General features: G+C 42.6%; 1 protein-coding gene across 3 annotated transcripts in view; it reads left to right on the forward strand.

Moving 5' to 3' along the window:
* Positions 1-5,016: 5,016 nt before the first annotated feature.
* Positions 5,017-16,286, forward strand: part of NLRC4 (NLR family CARD domain containing 4) — a 50,513-nt gene continuing 39,243 nt past the window's right edge. Inside the window, exons 1-2 of one of the 3 annotated variants that reach the window (XM_081264910.1) lie at positions 5,017-5,142; positions 9,432-9,583. The gene's annotated coding sequence lies outside the window, so the exon portion shown is untranslated. Of the gene's footprint in view, positions 5,143-8,603; positions 9,584-10,052; positions 10,112-16,286 lie in introns of those variants that run through there. The other 2 variants (XM_081264911.1, XM_081264912.1) reach the window with 2 other exon arrangements.

Raw genomic sequence — 16,286 nt, forward strand, 5'->3', positions numbered from 1 at the left:
ACAGTGGAAATGTCACTTGAAGGAGAGGGCTTGAGAGACCTTTTGTGTGATCCTAGAAATAAACTCAGGGCCATTGTCAGATTGTAAGGAAGTGGGTATACCAAACCTGGGGATGATGTCTGTCAGTAGGATTGAAGCTACAGTGGAAGCCTTTTTATTGGAAGTGGGAAATGCCTCAACCCAACCAGAGAAAGTGTCCACAAAGACAAAGAGGTATTTAGTGTGCCCTACTGCAGGCATGTTGGTGAAGTCTACCTGCCAAGCAGCAGGAATGTGTCCCCAGGCTTGGTGGGAGGGAAACGGTTTAGGCCTTAAAGGAGTATGAGGATTGGTCCGCTGACAGATCTGACAATTGGAGGCTATATTCTGTAGCATGGCTTTGTCAGAGGGGGTGAGGGAGAAGAAGCTCTGTAAAAAGAGGGTCAAAGACTGAGAATTGGAATGGAATAGAGTATGAAGGAACTCAAAAAGATCCTTGTACTTACTGGAAGAAATAGGGGCTTCAGATGAGCTGTCTAAAGCAGCCATTATATGTCCCCCAGGGGGATCATAATTGGAAGTGGTAGCAGCCATCCGTGCCGCCTGGTCAGCTTTGGCGTTGCCCTCAGTGATAAGAGAGCCGTCCTTCTGATGGGACCTACAATGGACAACTCCCAACTGGGTGGGTAAGTGGGAGGCCTCTATCAGATTGGTTATAAGAGCCGAATTAGTGATCGCATTACCTTTGGTGGTAAGTAGGCCTCGCTCCTTCCATTTTGCAGCATGGGATAATAAAATATGGAAGACATATTTTGAGTCAGTATAAAGGGTGAGGGATTTGCCTTGCGCTAGAAGGCAGGCATGAGTGGCTTCTATAAATTCAGCATGCTGGTTGGTAGTTCCTGAAGGCAGAGCTTTGGCCTCTATAATCTCAGTGGCCAAAACTACAGCGTATCCAAAGTAATGAGTGCCGTTCTGCCTAAAGGAACTTCCGTCAGTGAACCAGATAAGGTCAGGCTTGGTGAGTGGTCCCTCAGAAATGGAAGAATGGCAGGGGAGGAAATCATCCAAGGTTTCCAAGCAATTATGAGCTGGTGTGTCAGACGTGGGGGTCGTTGGGAGCAGTGAGGCAGGGTTCAGTGCAGAGCAGGGGAGGAACGTAATATTAGGGTTTTCCAGAAAGGAAGTGAGGAGTGACAGAACTCTGGATGGAGGAAGGGTTTGAAGGCCCTTTTAAGCTAAAAGATCCTTCAAGTGATGTGGGGAGTGGATAGTTAAAGGGGCCCCAAAAGTCAGCTTAGAGGCTTCTTTGTGTAAAATTTTTCCAGCAGCCAGAGCTGTTAAGCAAGGGGCCCACCCACGGATGGTAGGGTCTAGTTGCTTGGACAAATATGCCACAGGTACAAATGTAGGCCCACAGTTTTGACCTAAGACCCCAAGTGTTTGTCCCCCCCTTTTCATGGACATATAGATGAAATGATCTTGAAAGATCAGGAAGGTGAAGGGCAGGTGCCTTTAAGAGGAGTTGCTGAAGCCTGCAGCAGTGGTAGTGGGGGGAGGAGGCAAGAGATTCACTAGGGGGTCCCTTTGCTAGGTCATACAGGGGTTTGGCTAAAAGAGAGTAATTTGGGATCCAGGCCCTAAAATAACCTGTCAGTCCTAGGAATGATAGTATTTTGGCTTTTGTATGAGGCACTGAAAGATTAGAGAGGAGTTGCCTCCTATCCAGTGTTATTTCCTTTTTCCCGGGTGTAAGGCGAAAACCAAGGTAGGTGACAGAAGACTGGGAAACCTGGGCCTTGTGGGGAGACACTCTATATCCCTTGTCTGCTAGGAAATTTTTTTTTTTTAAAGAGAGAGTGATAGAGGGAGAGAGAGAGAGAGAGAGAGAGAATTTTTTTAATATTTACTCTTTAGTTATCGGTGGACACAACATCGTTGTTTGTATGTGGTGCTGAGGATCGAACCCGGGCCGCACGCATGCCAGGAGAGCGCGCTACCGCTTGAGCCACATCCCCAGCCCTCTGCTAGGAAATTAGGAAGCTGGGCGGTGTGGGATTGAGAGTGTTCCCAAGAGGGACTACATAGAAGGTCATCGACATATTGAAGGAGAGTAGAGTCAGGACAGGTGGAGTGAAAGGATGTGAGGTCCTGGGCAAGAACTTGGCCAAAGAGATGGGGGCTATCCCTGAATCCCTGCGGGAGGACAGTCCAGGTAAGCTGACGAGAATGGCGGGTGTGAGGGTCAGTCCACGTGAAAGCAAAGATATCCTGAGATTCTGAGGACAAGGGAATAGAAAAGAAGGCATCTTTCAAATCAAGGACCGAGAAGTGGGTAGTAGTGGCAGGGATCTGAGAAAGGAGGGTGTAAAGGTTGGGCACTAGCGGGTGGATGGGGACCACAGAGGAGTTGACAAGGCGAAGGTCTTGAACCAGCCTGTAGGACCCGTTAGGTTTCTTAACTGCCAGAATGGGGGTGTTGAAAGGAGAGTGTGTAGGCATAAGATACCCCTTTCGTAATAAATCCTGGATGATGGGTTCTAATCCGAGGAGGGCTGTGGTTGTGAGTGGATATTGTGGCTGACTAATATATCTTGAAGGGTCCCATAAGACAATATGAATAGGACTGCATTTAGCCATAGAGGGTGTAGTTGTGTCCCAAACCTCAGGGTTAACTGGTTTAGATAGTTGTGGAAGAGTGCGTGAAGGGGGTGTATCTGCCCCTAGGAACATCATGAGGAAATGAGAGGTAGGAGAGGTGTGGGGTGATATGTGAATGGTGACTTTCAATAGTGAGAGTATGTCCCTTCCCAGAAGGGGAGTGGGGCAATGGCTCATAACGAGAAAGGAATGTGTGAAGGACAAAAGGGATCCCTGCATATAACATGATAAGGGGGGGGTTTCGAGGGAAAATCTGTTTACCTCCTACCCCAACAACAGGAGTTTTTGAGGGTGTGGTAGGACCCCAATACTCCCTCAAGACTGAAAAAGCGGCACCAGTATCCAAGAGGAAGGTAATGAAGCGTCCATCCACCAGGAAGGTGACCCTAGGCTCTTGCTTCTTGATGGTAATAGTCGGGAGGGAAGGCCCAGGGCTCTGTCAATCCTCCTCTGCCAAGCCCAGGAGAGGCTGGGGTTTCAGGGTGGCTGACCAACCTCCCCTCCAGGTTGTTGGGCAGTCTGCCCCCCAGTGTCCCCTTTGATGGCATTTGGGCAGGGGGTGGAGGGTGTCCTCGGCGAAGGACAATCTCTGGCCCAATGTCCCTCCTTACCACATTTGAAGCAAGCTCCAGGGGGTGTCTTCTTGGGACGGCGTGGTGATGACCTTCTCTGAATGACCTGGGCCAGCATTTGGAAATTGGCATTTTCAGCCCTCTGCCTACGATGTTCGCTTTTATCCTCTCTCCTATGGAACACCTTGAAAGCGACCTCGAGGATTTCGGTCTGAGGAGTACCAGGGCCCTGTTCAAGCCTCTTAAGCTTGGCTTTAATGTCAGGGTAGCTTTGGGCCAGAAAATATGTCATTAAGACATGACGGCCATCAGGGGTTTTTGGGTCAAGGTTTGTGTACTGTTGAAGGGCCTTGGTTAGTCTATCCAGGAATTCTGAAGGTGTTTCTTCCTTCTTTTGAATGACCTCCTGCGCCCGCTGAGAGGCAGGATGTAAAAAGTTCACGAAACTATAAACCTCCAGGGGTGTTGTAATCCCATAGGGGATCCTGCTCTGGGACAGCATGAGGGCCCGTGGGGTGGTTGGGATTGGTCCTATGATTTTCATCAGCATGGGCTTGGGCTAGCTCCCAGACCTGTCGCCTTTCCTCGGGGAGAAGTGTGTTGGCCAAGAGCATGTAGATGTCATGATGAGTGAGGCTATATGCTTGCAGGACCCATTGAAACTCCCGAATGTAAGTGGTGGGGTCGGTGGTGAATGAGCCTAACTTCCTCTCTAGCTGAGTAATGTCCGACATGGAGAAGGGCACACGTACTCTGATGACACCCTCGGGACCAGCTACCTCACGAAGGGGTGCAATTGTCTTGGGGGTGGGAAGGAGTCCCTTAGACCTGGTAACAGGAGGACTGAAAGAGGCAGGCGGCAGACAGGAAGGAGAGGGAGGGGAAGGGGTGTCTCTGCGGAGGAGGAGGTGGAGTGGGCAGAAGAGGGCGGAGGGGAGGGGGATGAAGGCAGAGGATCTGTGGAATCAGGCAGAGGAAGAGGAGGGTATAGCGGGAGAGAAGGGGCAGATGGGGCTGGGGGGTAAGGTGGGGGTTCATCTGCTGGGTCAAATGAGGAAGAATCTGCGAAGTCAGGAGTAGAAGTAGGGGAAGGGAGGGGTTTGCAAGCAAGGAGGACTTGAGAGGGAGAGCAGGAGGAGCAGAGAGCAGGGTGCTGTGCGAGAAGGCTAAAACCTTCAACGCAGGGAATCTCCCTCCACTTTTTCAGGCGCTGGCAATAGTTAAAAAGGTCCCGGAGGAGGTTTGAATCTAAGGAGCCTTCTGGAGGCCAATGATTGCCATTATCCAGTGGATATGTAGGCCAATCTTGGGTACAGAATTTGATTAGAAGTTTGGGCTTGATGTCTGGTGTGAGGGAGAGTGTGGCCAGATTTTTTATTAGACATTTGAGAGGTGAGGCTTCAGGTACAGATGAAGAGGTGCCCATTGTCACAGGGAGAGATGGAAGAGAGAGAGAGAGATAGATAGAGAATAAGAGTAAGCTAGAGGGACAAAGAGAAAACCCGGGCTGGAACAGCTTCCTGGAAGCTCAGGGCAAACGGGGTCAAGTGGGCGTCCCCAAAATGACCAGCCATCGGAAGGAAATACAGAGGGCACTACCCGGTCATCACCAGTGAAGTGCGATCTGTAAGACCCAATAGGGTCGGAGCCATGGGCAACCTGATGTCAGGAAAGTTTTTGACTGCAGCAAAAAGAAGTCAGCAATGAAAACAGAACTCCAGCTCCGGCAGAACGCAGACCCAGGCCAGGAGTTCAGTTTCCCCGAGCAGAAAAGCAGCTTCGGGCTGGACACAGCAGCCCCACAGGAAACAGCAGCTCTAGCCGGCAGCAGCAGGCAGCGGAGGAGGAAAAAAACCACAGAGCCTCTTGCATAAACTCAGAAGCCTCACGCCCCAAAGGGAACGGATCGCCAGAGGGTCCACTGCGACCGGTAAAAGTCTTAGTGGGGTGGGTTCCCTCCTCCCTACTGGGCATCTGGAGTGTGCTGGACAATCACGGTCACAGTACCAGTGCAAGCCCAGAGGGAGTTGGCGAGCCGGGAAAGGGGAAACTTACCTAAGGTCAGATCAATGGTGAGTGTAGGGAGCCGGCATCTCAAAAAACGCACCAGGGTGGAGTGTCTTGTCGGAGCGGGGGACGGGGCTCTTGTTAGACAGAGCTCACCCATATCCTCACACCGGGCACCAGAATGAAAGAATTCCCCACGCAAAGACACTTCGCCGCGAGAATTCCAATTTTATTGCAAAAGGCTGTGTGCTTATATAGAACTAAGGGGGGAGATGGTAGGGCTTAGATAAATGGCAGGCCACCCGTTTATTGGCAAGTTCTTCCAGATATCAGCTCCGGAGCCCAGGAATTAGTTCTTATTGGGGCTAAGGTTCCCCACCAGCGTGATTTGAAATTGGTGAGAGTTCACACGGGTGGGAACTTTTTGCGCCACTGCAGAAAAGAGGAAGATAGGAAGAAGAGGTCCTTAGGCACCATGTTGGGGTTTTTTTCTCTGGGGTGCGGCTGCCGTTTATACTTTTCCCAACAGCTTTGAAGTTACAATCCTCCTGCCTCAGTCTCCTGAGACACTGGGATTACAGGTGTGCACCACTGCGACCAGCTGAATACACATTTTATCAACATGCAATTTGATAGGTGATTCATATTTTATCATTTCAACTTTCATTTCATTGATTTCAATTAAATTATACCATGTCAAACACTTGAAACATGGATAGAATCTAAAGAGTGGCTGGAAAAGATGACACTGGATGTAAACAAAAGGAAATGTTTTAAATTTTGAACTAATATCAGTGAGAGAGAATGTAATATCACAACCTGTAGGATAAAGGTAAATAATTCCAAGACCCTGATCAGTTGTTACCACATTTATAGCCCAGAAATAAGATGGATGTACTTATTTTTTTAATATTTATTTTTTAGTTGTAGTTGGACACAATACCTTTATTTTATTTATTTACTTATTTTTTATTTATTGGTGGACACAACATCTTTGTTTGTATGTGGTGCTGAGGATCGAACCCGGGCCTCATGCATGCCAGGCGAGCGCGCTACCGCTTGAGCCACATCCCCAGCCCTATTTATTTATTTTTATGTGGTGCTGAGGATCGAACCCAGGGCCTCGCACACGTGTTAGGCAAACGCTCTATTGCTGAGCCACAACCCTAGCCCCAGATGGATGTACCTATAAAAGATACTAACTCAAGGAAAACTAGCCAAACTGAAAGTTCCTAGGATTTATTTAGCATATTATGCAGTCAGTACACAAGAATAGCATTCCTCTTTTTTAAAGATGGGATCTGCCTGTGTTGCCCAGGCTGGCCTTTAAACTCCAGAGCTCAAGTGATCCTGCCACCTCTGCTTCCCAACTCTCCAGGTGCCTGCCACCATGCCTGTCTCTCCTAAATCATCATTAACTGGTTGGTTCTTTGTTTTGGTAAAAGGCACCCTCATTATTCCTGCCACTAAGGCCAGAAACTTATTAAAAGTCATTGTTGACTTCTCCCTTTCACTAACCCCTCAAGTGCCATCAAGTCTTGTTTGTTTTTAACTCTCAAACAGAACTTCAAAGCACTTCTTTTCATTACTACTATTCTGATTCAGGTCACTACTACTGGAGAGAGATATGGTCAAATTATGTCGTTACATTGAGTGCATGTACGAATATGTAACAACTCCCACCATTATGCACAACTATAATGCACCAATAAAAAATGTGGAAAGAAAAAGCCACTACTACCTCACTTAGACAAATGGAATCACTGCTTAACTGGTTTTGCAGTGCAGCAGCTAAAGTGATCTTTTAAAATATGAACACCATCATGCCACTTTCTCACTGTAGAACTTTTAACAGCTTCCCATTGTATTTGGGTTTAAATACAAACTCCTACCCATCTCCTGCCAACCTCTCAACCTCATGTCATGCCATCTCATCCCACTGTAATCAACTACCCTGGCCTTTATTCTGTTCTTAGAATTTGCCAAGTTCTTTCTCATGCCAAGGCCTCGATGCTTGCTTTTCTCTGACTGGAAAGTTCTTCCTTGGCACTTTCAGGCCTGGTTCCATCCACCCTTGAGACCTTAGCTTAAATGTCACCTTTCTAACTTCCTTTACTACCATGTTCATCTCTACCCTGGTTATTTCTGAGTATTTATCACAAATATGTCATTATGGTATTTATTTGGTCACCTGTTTTTTTTGTTTTTGTCTTTTTGCTTTGTTTTTTGGTTTTAGTACTGGAGATTTAACCCAAGGGTGCTTTCCCACTGAGCTACATCCACAGCCCTTTTTATTGTTTTATTTTGAGACAGGGTTTTACTACATTGTTTAGGACCTTACTCAATTGCTGAGGCTGGCCTCAAACTTCTGATCCTCCTGGTTCAGCCCCCTGAGTCCCTGAGATTACAGGTATGCACTACCACACCCAGCACCTGTTTGTTCTTTAAAGAAGTAAATAAAGGCAAGAATAAATGATTGTAAAACCACAGTGAGATACTACTTATCCTTTAGAATGGCTGTAGTATAAAAAGACAAGGCTGAGTTCAGTGGTTTACACCTGCATTCCCAGCCACTCAGGAGCCTAAGGCAGGAGGATTTTAAGTTCAAGGCCAGCCTCAATAACTTAGTGAGACTCTGTCTCAAAATAAAAAAAGGGCTGGGGATGTAGCTGAGTGGTAGAGTGCTTCTCGATTCAATCCTTAGTACTGGAAAATAGTAATAATTAAAATAACCAGTTGGCAAGGAGTGGAGAAACTAGAGCCCTTATACACTATTCTATAATGTCAAGTGGTGCTGCTACTTTGGAAAACAATCTGGCAGTTGGAAGTTTCTCAAATGTGCCATATGAACTAGCAATTCCACTTCTGGGTATATAACCATGAGAAATGAAAACATGCCCATGCAGAAACTCATACCCTAATGTTCATAGCAGCATATTCATAATAGCCAAAAGGGGGAAATAATCTCAAAGTTAATCAGCTAATGATTACATATTTTATACAATGTAATATTTCTTGATAATAAAAATAAATGATACATGCTTATGAAAATGGGCATCAATTTATTTATTTTACCATGATATACTACTGCATCTGTCTCCTGTGGCTGCCATAATAAATGACCACCAAAAATCAGTATTTTAGGGTCTGGAGTTGTAGCTCAGTGGTAGAGCTGTTGCCAAGCGTGTGTGAGGCAGTGGGTTTGATTCTCAACACCACGTATGAATAAATAAAGGTCTATCAACAACTAAAAATATATTGTAAAAAACTCAGTATTGTAGGGCTGAAATCAAGATGTCAGCAGAACCGTACTCCCACTGGAGGCTCTTGGGGAGAATCTCCCCCAACACTCTATTTATTTTTTCATTTTTTTTCCTTTTCCAGCATTAGGAGACTATCAGTATTCTTGGTGTATGACCGTATAACTCCAGTCTCTGACTTCACGGTCACTCTGCCTTCCTTATTCTATCTGTATCAAATGTCCCTCTGCTTCTCTCTTACAAAGGACTCACCTGAATATCCAAAAACTTCACACCCACTTTTAGATCTGTAACCTAATCTCATGTGAAAAGGTATGACCTTCACAGGTGCCAGGGATTAGCACATGATATATTCAAATGGTCATTATTCATCCCACTACAACCATATTTCTACATTTTTCCTTTTTATCCTATGTCATGTGTTATTACAAAAGTAATGGGTATTTGGTACAGGAAATTAAAATATAGAGACGCAAAATAAGACAACTTAAAATTTCCCATAATTTTTCTTCCCAGAGGTAAATACCATTATTATTCTGATGCCTATCTTTGCAGGGTTTTTCCTTGAATGTACATTTACATAAAGGTTTCATTAAAATTGAAAAGTCCACCTGATAGTACAGGCCCAGATCTTACTTCCAAGAAGCCCATCTCACAGTTGTGGGAAACATACTTCCCTAAAAAATACAGAATGTAGAAATTCACTTTGGGGAAAACTCACATATCCCTCTGCATCAGAAAGGTGAATCTCAGAGTGCTCATTTTGAAACAAGAAATTACACAACGTGAAAAAAAAAAAGTCTCAGTTTGTTCAAAGCAGAGGAAAGAGTATGCAAGAATGTCATTCACAAGGGCAGAGAGATTGAGAGATTTCTCCATTCCCGGAGCTGAATATAAGCTATAAGCTGGCTTCCTGGAGTCTCTGACCACAAATCTTGAATGTGTGTGCCAGTGTGAGCCCCTGGCTGTTCAAGTGCAGAAGAGTGTCCCCACACATCATCGGGGGTGTGAATTGGTACTGATGATCCATGTGCCTGTGCTAACCTTGCCCAGAATCCTGGTGACAGAGAACGCTCATTTGCTGGACGTCTTCTGGGAATTAAGGTAAGGAGTTGAGCATGACCTTGACTGCTGAAGTGATATGCTTTCAACCAAATCAATACATTCCATTCCTCTCTCCCCCTCCCTCCTTCTCTCTCTTTCTGTTGATCATAAAAAATACATATCTAATGTCCAAAGCACAGGGTCTCATTTTAAGATATAGAATAGATAAATAAAAAAACAATAGGATCATTATGTTGTGAATAAACAGAAAACAAATGAGTGAATTTCTAGTTTTTGTGTCTTCAAGTCTCAAATTTCACCTCTTCCCTGTTACTTCTACTGATACTCATCTGTTCTTTCTGAACTTGAAGTCCGTGTGTCCCAACCACTCTTACTATGCTTTGACAAAAAGAAAAAGAGCTGTTCAGCATTTCCCCTTTTTGTATACTCACCTCTCACAAAACAGGAAGGTGTCTGATCTAGAGGAAACCCAGGCTCTGCTATGAAATGGGAAGTAATTAAAAAGAAACTTCATTCTAAAATGGCTTTTGTTCCACCCACAGAAGGGCAACTGGATTATTCAGCCAGGTACCGAAGGGAGAGGGAATGGGATTTTAAGTATGTTTTAGTGCTAAATATTAAAGTTTTGGTTTATATTCATTTAAAGCTCGTGTCTGTTAGGTTTTCCTCCAGAGAAATGTGATTTTGCATGATTGGTTGGATTTGCCTGCAGGGAAAACTTTAGGGGTGGTTAACTTGGTCTGCTGGGTTTTCATTGAGTTGATGTTTAAAAGTACATTGGAGTCTGGGAGGTACATTTGTGTTAACTTTGAGACAAAGTGAGGGAGGCCTTGAAAACATTTTTGGCATTACAGAAAGGAAACCCAGTCTTGTTGCTGAGATTATCATTAGAATCACAGATCAGCACATCCCTGGGAACCCCCTTTGTGTATCCAAATTTTCTCTTCTTATAAGGATACCAGTTAGATTGGATTAGGCTCATCTGAATAGCTTCATTTTAACTTTATTCTTTAAAACCCCTATCTTCAAATACAGTCACATTTAGAGCTTCAGCATTTGGACTTGGAAGGGAATGGATAATTCAGCCCAAAATATAACATTAACAGTAATAAGTGAGATTGCTGGAGTCTAAAGATATAAGAACATTCTAGAGACTTTTACTAGAAAGGAAGACAGATAGCACACACTGTCCATCTCTACCCCAACTACTACCATGTTTAATCTCCACACAAGTCCTAGGAGGTGGGTAATACACATGTCAGTATTTCAGTAAAGAAAGCAAGACCAAGAAAGGCCAACTAACACTCTGGAGTGCCCATCTCACAAGTTGCAGAGCGAGGATTTGAATTCAGGCTCACAATGCCAAAGTCAAAATGCATTTTCCATTTCCATGTGCTTCCTCTTTCCCTCATTTCATCCATGAATTGTGGGAATGACTCCAAAAGACATGGGTCATGAGTCCTGAGGAACTTTAGTTCTCTGAGGAGCTTGTGTTATACCATGTGGAAGAAAATACCTATTTTTAGAATTTGTTCAAAACATTATTTTCCAAGATACAACTATAGGAAAAGGACTTTTCCAACCAATTCAGATTTTCACTGGACAGAATTCTGGGAGGAGAGGAGTTGCAGAGCCAGAGTCAAGGTCTAGGGATGCAAACTGGTCCCACTACTGTTTTTCAACCAAAAGGGTAACTCAGAATTGACTACAGGAGCAGGGAAACCTTTAGGGATGGTTAACCTGGTCTGCTGGATTTCATTGGTTTTCTTCAAATTAATTTTATTGAGTTGACTTTATTCTCCAGAGCATTAATTGACTCTGACTTGGTTCCCCATTCTGGCCACAGATTTTCTGTGACTAGGAAGACTACTTCCAATATCCAAATGAAGATGCATTTTTTAGCATTTCAAAATCAGCTGAGATTCTTTCCCGATGATCCCTGCAGCAATTTCAATTCTTTCAGCTGACAAATGACTGGATGACCAACTCTGGGATTAATTGATTCTGTTCACTTGTGAATAGAGGGAACTTCTTGGCTTCTTTCTCATCTTCTTCCTCTTTTTTCTGTTCTCACTTAAACTCTGACCCAGTCTGTAGAGGTCTGACTCCTCCCAGGTCTACCCCTTTTGGGGGAGGTAGAAAAGGAAGGAAGAATTAACAGTAGTTGCTACTTATCAAGTTTTTTCTGTGTGCTAGTCCCTACCCTTTGATCTGGGACTCTCAGCTTGTTAGTAAGACAGCTGGAATTTGGACCCTACGCTGGCACTGGAAGAGGCCTTTGCTTATATTCCTGTGCTGCCCAACCCCTGTCCCCCACATCTCTTCCCTATGCTGCTTTCTCTGCCTGGAAATGGCCTCTTTGCTTTACTGCCTGGTAGACTTTGGTTTCCCTCAAGTACAGCTCAAAAGTCACTTCGCTTGATTGTGACTAAATATTCACAAGTAATAAATGTTACTGCTGGAAGTGTACTTCATGAGGACCTAATAAACCTGAACTCTTAACTACTTAAAAAAAAAAAAAAGTCACCTCGCCCAGGTAGAGTTAAACATCCCTCTGAGGGAGCTCCCTGGAAAACTGACCTTCAAACATTCATTGACCTTGACTCACAAGAAAGACATCTATATTACCACCTAGTGCCAGGAAACATAAATCATTGAAATAAAATTTTCATGGGAAAATACAGTGTTTCTTATCATTTTAGTTCTAGTCCATATTTGGGTGGGGGGGTACCAGGGATTGAACTCAGGGGCACTCAACCACTGAGCCACATCCTCAGCCCTATTTTGTATTTTAGAGACAGGGTCTCGCAGATTTGCCTAGCACCTCGCCTGTTGCTGAGGCTAGCTTTGAGCTTGTAATCCTTCTGTTTCAGCCTCCCAAGCCACTAGGATTACAGGGGTGCACCACTGCGCCGAGCCTAATTCATATTTTTTTAAAACATGGAATAGAAATAGAAAATAATATAAAAATAGAAATATTAAATAAAATAGTTTTGAAAATATGTAACATAAATATAAACAAATATACAAATGGAAAAAAGAAAATTATTTTTTAAAAATATGGAATACTTTGAAGATATTTAAGTGTTTGTGACCCACTTAATTTATTATCATGACCCATTATCACGAGCGGATCACTGGAAAACTGCCCTGGAAGACACACTTTCTTCCTCCAACAGACTCTCCTGATGCTCTCAGCTCTGAAATCCTCTGACTCCTCAAACAGAGGTCTTAGGACCCAGGTTTTTTGGTTCAGAGGAAAGCAAATTTTGGTCCCCATCCACTAGCCACCTAAAGTGCAAAATGTATTTTAACCTCATTTGTTTGTCCAGTAATAGAAAGTCTGGCCCTAAAAACATAATTATTTGTATCTTAGCAGAATGCACTTAGTTTTTTTGACATTTGAAAAAATAATTTTGAATACCCCATCCTTTACATAACAACATTATTTTCAAAAACAATTATGTAATGAAGTTAATGTTAATGATGGATAGAAATTCATGCATTGAATTTTTTCATTTTTACATTTATGAAGAATTTTTATTGTGGAAAGACATATGTAACATAAAATTTATCATCTTCACCATTTTTCAGTGTATAGTTCCATAGTATTGTATATATTCACATTGTAGAATCTTTGTGTTTGTTTTTTTGGTAGCAGGAATTGAATCCAGGGATGCTTAACCACTGAGCCACATCCCCAGCCCTTTTTATTTTTTATTTTGAGACAGGGTCTCACTAAATGGCATAGGGCCTGGCTAAGTTGCTGAGGCTGGTTTTGAACTCTCAATCCTCCTGCCTCAGCCTCCCTGGGATTACAGGTGTGGTTCTAGATTTTATTCATCTTGCAAAACTGAAACACAATTCCTATTAACAACTCTCTGTTTCCTGCAGTTGTTGATTTTCCTTTATTCAGCTTTAACTTATTAAACTGAAGTAACATTTCTACCTCTTTACATGCCAGACCGAAAGCCAGAGGTCAAAAAAGTGTCTTGTATCCTGGTGAGGTGGCTTAGGAGGCTGAGGCAAGAGAATCGCAAATTCATCCTCAGCAAATTAGTAAATTGCCCTGTCTCGAATAAAAAATAAAAAGGGCTGGGGTTGTAGCTCAGTGGTAAAGCACACCTGGGTTCAAAAATCTTGAGTACCAACAATAAAGATAAAAAATGTGTCTTAAAGATAGAAATCAGGAAACTGGAATTGTGGCTCGGTGGTTGAGCACTCACCTAGTACATTTGAGGACTTGGATTCGATCCTCAGCGCCACATAAAAATAAATAAAATAAAAGTATTGTGTCTAATTGCAACTAAAAAATAAATATTGGGGCTGGGATGTGGCTCAGTTGTAGAGCACTTGCCTGGTATGTGTGAAGCACAGGGTTCGATTCTCAGCACCACATATAAATAAATAAAGATCCATTGATAACTAAAAAATGTTTAAAAAATAAAATAAAATAAAAAATAAATATTAAAAAAATAGAAATCAGGGCTGGGATTGTGTGTGGCTCAGTGGTAGAGCATTTGCCTAGCATGTGTGAGGCACTGGGTTCAAGTCTCAGCACCACATATAAATAAATAAACTAAGGATCCATCGACAACTAAAAAAACAGTTTTTAAAAAATATATAGAAATCACCTGTGTGCAGTGCACATCTGTAAACCCAGTTACTCAGGAAGCTGAAACAGGATTGTGAACTTAAGGCCAGCCTGGGCAAGAAGGCAAGACCCCATCTCAAAGTACAAAAACAAAATAGAAATCAGTAAAAATGATTTTAACATTTATATGAGAATGTAAATGATTTCAAAGGAGAACAAAATTGGAGGATTTATTATACTACCTGATTTTGTGGGGGCTAAGGGGTACTTGAGATTGAACCAGGAGTGCTTTACCACTGAGATACATCCCCAGACCTTTTTTTTTTTTTTTTAAATATTGAGACAGGGTCTGGATAAATTGCTGGGGCTGGCTGCAAATTTATGATCTTCCTGCTTCAGCCTCCAAAGCTGCTGGGCTTGCAGGTGTGTGCCACTGTTCCGAGCACATACTACCTGATTTTAACACTTATGAGGACACAGTAATCAAGAAAATTTATTTTTTTTTCCCAGTGCTAAGGATATAACCCAGGGCCTTGTAATGCTAGGCAAGCAGTCTACAACAGAGATACAGCCCCTTGCCCAAGGAACCTCAACCTTTTATCTCACAGCATAAACAGAAATTTTCTCAAAATGAATCAACAATCTTAAGTGTAAGTGAATCATGAAATCCAGTGCAAAAGCTAAAATCATAAGATCCCTAAAAAAACTTGGGTGAAAAACCTTTGGGGCTTAAATAACAATGATTTTGTAGATAGGACACAAAAATCATGAATTAAAAAAAGCAAAAATTAATAAGCTGGATGTTTTAGTCGGCTTTGCGTCACTGTGACCAACAGATCTGACAAGAACAATATAAAGGAGAAAAAAGTTTATTTGGGCTCATATTTCAGAGGTTCAGTTCTGAAAATATGAGCCATAGCTCTGGGCCTGAGGATGACAGAAGGATGTGGCGGAGGAAAGCAGTTCAGCACATGGCAACCTGGAGGCAGAGAGAGCTCTGTTCACCAGGGACAAAATATAAAACCCAAAGATACATCCCTAGTGACCTACCTCCTCTCGCCATACCCTACCTGTTTATAGTTACTGTCCTGTTCGTCACTGTCAGTGGATTAATCTACTGATTAGGTTACGACTCTTACATTATCTAGCACGGGAGCTTTTGGGGACACCTCATATCTAAACCATGACACTGAACTTCATGAAAATGAAAATATCTTGCTCTTGAGAAGATGTTAAGAAGATGCACATCAAACCATGTTTTCTGTGTTCCATATTTTATGATGCCATAATTTTGGGAGTCTTTATTCAATTTATATGAATTTATCAAAGAGATTAGACTAATTTATGATGAAAAAAATCAGAATAATGATTGCCTCTGAAGATGTGGTAGAGATGGAATTTGGGAAGGGGTGTGAGATACTTTTTAAGGAGAGGGCAGTGTTCTATCTCATGACAGGCTTTTGAAGTGCAAGCCTTTCAAAACTCATTAAAGAGTACAGTTAAGATCTGCAAGCTACATCCCCAGACCTTCAATGTATATATTTTTTTCTAAAACAACAACAGAAACAAAAACAAAACAGTATTGAATTCTATTTAATGATACAGATGTAGAATGTATTCATGTCGAAGCTGGGTGTGGTGTCATTCTAGGCACCCAGGAGGCTGAGGCAGGAGGATCTCAAGTTTGAGGCCAGCCTTGGCAACTTAATGAGACCCTGTATCAAAAATTAAAAAATAAAAAGGGCTGGGATATATCTCAGTGGTAAAGCACCCCTGGATTTTATCCCTAGTACAAAAAATAAATAAATTAAAGAATGTATTGATGTCCATAACTTATGTTGAATAAACAAAAATAAGTAAAAAGGATTGATGAATAGATAGAGGGATGGATAATTAGATTGGTATATGATAAAGTAACCATAGCCAAATATTAATCCTATTAATTGTAGGATCTATGTGGTGGTTATAAAATACTTTTGTATAGCTTTTAAAAATTTCATGTTATGTTTGAAATTTTTCATAGTAAAATGTTAGGGAAAATATTTATGGGTTTCCAACCCAACCCCATTCTCATGCCTCAATCCCAATCATCTAGCTTCCATTTTTGCTTCTCTTCACCTAGTGATGGGAATTTTCTTCCCCCTTTCC

The sequence above is a fragment of the Spermophilus citellus genome (assembly GCF_964194105.1).
Source record: "Spermophilus citellus genome assembly, chromosome: 13".
NCBI lineage: Eukaryota > Metazoa > Chordata > Mammalia > Rodentia > Sciuridae > Spermophilus > Spermophilus citellus.